Source organism: Anopheles merus, chromosome 3L, assembly GCF_017562075.2.
Source record: "Anopheles merus strain MAF chromosome 3L, AmerM5.1, whole genome shotgun sequence".
Taxonomy (NCBI): domain Eukaryota; kingdom Metazoa; phylum Arthropoda; class Insecta; order Diptera; family Culicidae; genus Anopheles; species Anopheles merus.
In genome coordinates this window covers 1534207-1540206 of record NC_054085.1, presented here as the reverse complement: position 1 = coordinate 1540206, position 6000 = coordinate 1534207, and positions in this window count along the sequence as shown.

The following is a 6000-nucleotide window of genomic DNA, read 5'->3' as shown; positions in this document are numbered from 1 at the left end:
ATTATCGGCTAGAAAAAATGACGTTACTCTTGCTCGTTTGTCTTGAAGCTTTTGTTTTTGTCAATTTTGCTCTTTTCACAGATTTTGATCTTATACGCTTGGTTTAGGGTACATACAACCAAGCCTTCACATAAATCAAGCACTTCAACACCGCTTCGAGCTTATTCGATGCGCTTTTCATCGAGGTTAGGTCTTAGTGATTGATAGGGCCGACGCCATTTCCTAATATCTTCTCATTTATTTTATCTTTTCGTTTCAACACAGGGTGACTGGACTAAAATGCTGTCAAATGAGAATGGGCGTATCCTTTGAATTTATAAAATATCAGTATGATTTTAATAACAATAAATAAAACAGCAAGATATTATTGATAAGTGTAAGCGAAACAAAACAAGTAACTTATAATTTAACCAGACACGTATTAAATCAAACGTATGGATTTTCAATGTGCATGAGTGTGCTTGAGCGCTGTAATAACTACACATTATGTAAAAAACAAAATTATTGCTATCTCACCTGCAGCAATGATTTGGTAGTTTTGCATAAAATATTCACCGAGTAACGAAAGGACCCTGTGATTCTTCATACACAGCCACACGTATTTGCTATCCGCCCTCACTCAAACTTAGGCGCCAGCACAAGATAAAATAAATTCACTTCAATCAAGCAAAACATACGCCGATAAATTATCTCAAATGCTTCCACAAATCTCTATAGCGATGCTTTTTTCCATTCGACCTGAAGTTTTGCGAAGGTTTAACTCGCATGGGACTGTAACGACGGGCGTACTCGCGCTTGTCGTAAAATAACACGTTATACCTCCCGGTCAACACCTGTATCATGATCCAACACTGGGCACATTTTACGATTATCCTTAAGCTTCGGGAGCAACGGTCTCGGTTTGACGGCACGTATCACCACTAAAACCATTCCCTTTCCCTTTCTAGCATGTTGGATGGGGTACGGATTGTGCATTTTTGGCGTTTGGTTAGATTTCCGACGAGGGGCAGAATCGTTTTCATAAGCGATGATATTTCGTTTTTATTATACTTGTAGTATAAAATACCGTAACTTGATTAGCTATAAAGTCTCTGGTTGTACTGAATATGGTGTGCATAAAAACGAGACAACATGTTGTATCAATATGTAAATTGATTCTTATAAAATATAAGCCTGTGAGAAATTGAATGTTGATATTCAATTTAAAATAAACCACTAAAACCTATTAACTTAGCTTTTACAAACTTAATAAATGATCACTTCGTTCCAATGCTTCATACATCATACATCTATATAATGGAGTTTCTAAAAGTAATGCAATATGTATGGTAATAAATACAGCGAAGCCCCCCATAACGAGTACCCATTATAACGAGCTTTTAGCATAACGAGCAAATCTAAATGCTGAACAAATACCTCTCTTAATTCGGTGTTTTTCGGTACCGATGCGGAATCAGGATAGTGATAACATTGATCATTTCTTTAATGTGGATTATCGCTCAGTTTCGATACTAAGAATCGTTTTATATAAAAAACTAATTATTGCCATGAGGGAAGGTGTCGTATGATTGAGTGAGGCACAAGTGTAAGGTATATGTAAACGAGTGTTTCTAGCGCATTTTTCTGGATCTACTTATTCATGAAGTGAGAGTTTCCTCTGTTAATCGCTGTCACTTGGATGACTTTCACGTGACTACAAATGTGTTCTGAAAGCGGGATAAAGATTTGATGAAAAATGAAAATATTTAGAACCTTATTTGTGCTAAAGATATAAACCATAAAAAAATACAATTATGACAAAACTGGCTTATATCTGAAAAAGTATAACAGGAAATGTATGCAAACAACAAAACCTGCTTAGACCAACAAAAAAAAAGCAAAATAGATCGTTCTCAAAGCGATGTATTTAGGAAATATTAAAGAAAAGGAAAACCCATACGCCAGCAAACTTTGTTCGTAAAGGGCTAAATATTATTTCTTTTAATAACAATGTTATAGCATTTCCTAAACAAAATAGATCTTTTGATCTGTTTTTTTGCCAAATGTCGCCCGCGATCAAAGCAGTAAAAGAAATTGAGGCCCCCTGTTGATGTCCAATAAGGGGGGGGGGGGGATATAGCATTTGGCTTTAATTTAAACACACCGTAATGGTTTGTAATGGGGGGGGGGGGGAGTGAGGGGGGAGGGTTGATCCAGATCTCTCGACTACTGGGCCCCTAAAGTTTGTTTATTTTTTCATTAAATAATAAACAGTGCACTAGGCTAATAAACAACGACATAAGACTTAAGACATGACTAAATTATCGGAATTGTCGAAAGATAAAACCTAGCATCTTGTATGCTTTGTTAACAGTGTTGTCAACGTGTAAACGGAAATTTGAACTAGCGTACAGTTTAACACCTAGATCACAAATTTGCTGATGACGATCTAAGACACTGTCTAACAACGAATAATTATAATTGATCATTTTTTCAAGTGTATGAAACGATTTAATAAAAAAAGTATCAAGGGCTAACCTTAGATCATTTTTAGACAGCAAATACCAAACCCCAATTATGAGTCTCTTCTATTGGGTACAGAAGTTCTCGATGAGACTACTGTACACAGTGTTGTATATGCTGCAATTACCATCCACAGGGCCCTTAAATTGACGGGGCCCCCCGCGGCCAATCAGTTCGCGTACCGTTAAATCCGCCACCGCGCTTTTTCCTATGACTAGTGAGTCACTTGAACTCGTAATGAGAGGTACCACTGTAATTGGTTCATTTTATTACTCGAACATCAATCACACTTTCTTTGAAATGAATCATTAGATTCTATCTTTGTTTTTTAGCTTAATAAAAGTGTTAGTTAATTTAATTTTCTTAGCATGGTTCTAAAACCAATCTTAATATGTTGGGTGAGCGAATACAGGAACAACTCAGCAATATAATCACACAGCATAATACCTCGAGCCACCGATCTAATTAATTAATCGTTACTTTGTATCGAAACTCTCGCCTTAACGATTGAGCACTAAAAATGTTTATCGATGATATTTTTATTTTCTCCTCATGTTTAGCAGGAAATTTCACACCTATCAGTAAGCTAAATGTAACATTTCGCCATTAAATTGGCCATTTAACTTGGCCCTTCGCTTCCGTTTCGTTAAGATGAGGTTCTTTTCTGAAGCAATCTGTTGTATATAAGTCTGTCCTCGACATAAACTCCGGCTCCATGTAAGACAAGAATAGGTTGTTTGTACCATGAAACGATTATGATGTTCTTGGTACGGTCGTCTGAATAGGAATAGGAAACACGTACTTCCTTTTAGGAGCCAATGCATCTACTAAAACAGCCAATGCCAGATAAATGATTAAATGATGATGTGTAGGCCGATGACGGTTCGTACCGAGTGTTTTGTATATTCTTTTTTTTGCCCTAATACTGCCAACATCATCTAAACATAAGCAAACCCATTCAATGGGCTACAGCGATGAATGCTGGTAATGTATTCTATGAACGAGGAACACTTTTTCTTGAGGGAAATTAGTAACAAACAATTCAACTCATAAACAAGCTATTTGATTTTCCCTCGATAACATCATGTAGAATGAGGCGCAGAGGTAAAATTCGCTTTCATGTAGTGAAACCTACGCTGTCCAACCGAAAGGTTCATTGCAAACATGTGTAGCTGATATGTTGGGTGCGTGGCGATGGGTGCGTTTTGGGCAGTAGGACTGAAATATGCGCTGTGGGCAGGAAATTGAAAAGTCGACCCTTACCATACACACTCGACCTGACTGAAACATGCAAATGCAAGCAGAAATCAAATGCACACACATTTGCATAGCTCGGCATCGGTGAGAGCTTTCGATTGGGTCTTCGGGTCTTTGGGGCTGAGTGGTAAATAGAATTAAACCAAAAGTGCACTGAGCTGATGGTTGGCAACAATGGAACGGGTGCGATTTATTATTAAGCTTAACAAGAAAACGACACCAACCGCATCGTTTGGAAAGTGCTTGTATGCACCAGCATTATTGTGCAGGGCCAGCAGTACGGTGCAGCTTGGAAGCAAATCCTTCAGGACTCTTTCGCTGACTTGACCACGCCTGACCAGAAGGAAGCAACAGTGGAACCAGGGCGGGCCAATATTTGCTTCCTAACAGCTGAAACCTACGTACTGCAAGCAGAAGGTAATCCATGTATCCACAACCGATTTCTCTGTGGGGCAAATATAATGGTCAACATACAATCGACGTCGGCTTATTGCTTTCGTCTTAGCAATGTCGTGCGACCATTACCATAGGATTCGAAAGTCAACCTGTGGAGAAGAGTTTGCAAGGTGTGCACTGGTTTCGAATCTAAGCTAGTACAATGTGAGAAACTGTACGCCTTTAGCCGTAGAATTACGCCGGCTATACTCTTTCGGCCAGGTGCAAAATCCTTTGTATAGAATGAAATGTGACACATTTTGTTTTCAATTTCAGGGAAGGAAAAATGCTTGGATAGGATTTTTTATGTAGTTCTTCTGAATAGAGCCGATTATTTTTCTGAGATAGTGAAATGCATAATTGATCGGTTTCTAACCATACTTATAACGTCATGACGTCGTGTTTTGCAATCTAAATTGACGAATCTCCTGTAAATCAATACGGCAAACCGGTGGTGATTATGATGATGAACAAAAATAATGATATGCTGCGTCCACTGCAACACATGCGAATCGATAAACGGGGCCGAGAGTGGCGATGAGCCTTGCCAATTTAATAAAATCAACTTATATGGGAGAGGAAAAATGATAAAACTGACCAGCCGAGCACAGGAACAGCCGAAGGCCAGCTGAAACTTTATGTGTAGTTTTGTGGCGATTTAATTCAATTTAAATAACGAGCTTTTCCAATTCTCCCTGTGGCAAAAATCCGTCTGGTTTAGCTAACGATATCCTTCCGGTGGTTCGCCAGCAGCACGTATCTAGCGTGCAAAAAACGAGCATGGGTGGAAGGGAAGCAACGAAAAACTGAGGTAGAATTTAAATAAAAGTTTAATTTATTTACTTCCATACCGCTTGATTTTTAGAACACGGCAACCGCCACTGGGCGGTTGCGGTTCGATATGGTCAGCTAAGCTTTCCATCCCGGTGGGGTTCTGGTTGATTCGATGTGAACTACCACTGACTTTGGCATACTTACAGTTACCATACACAGATAACAAACGGTTGCCCGGTTCCCGAATTCACTAAAATAGATAGCAGCAAGTGAGCACTGCCCACGGAATGAGTGGTGGTTTCGTACAACAATGTGTCGTATAATGCTTAAAGCGGTTGATTAAAGAACACTCTTTTGTATAGTACAGTGATAATCCTATAGTTGAACGCTTTTTAGTTGGCATGCTTTGTAGTTGATCGCTCGATAGTTGGCTGACAGTTCAATTAAAAAGGATGCGTTTGTATGGAACAAGGTCCTTGAAAGAAAACAGGTCGAAGCGTTTAGAGTAAAATTACAGAAAGCCATTGGAAAATTTTGACAGTTAAAGTGAACATTGTTTATGTTTAGCGATGGACGTTGCTATGGAGTGAATGGAAGTTTTGTTCAGCATTTTGCACTCATTTCCTTTTAGAATATTATAATAATTAGCATCTAATTAGAATATTACATGGCTGATTCAATCCAAGGATCTCATTTATCATTCGTCGCCAGTTTATAAGAAAAGGACGGTATACATATTGTACCAGTGTGTGTCGATTGGATGTTTCATTTTACTCTCAGTGTTTAATTGAAAGTAACTAAGACTTCTTTTACCCACTTCGAACATGTTAAACTTTTCGTTTTTTCCAGCAGGACCGTTGCAAACGGTAGTGGTTTGTGGTCACGGAATGGCAAACAATGAAAAAGGTTATCAACGTTTCTGAACACAGAGTAGACTGCAATTACTTCTCCTTTATTCTCCAGAAGTGATTGACCGCAAGAAATTTAACCAATATAATCTTCCTAATAGTAAAATCGTCCACTTTTCCGCGT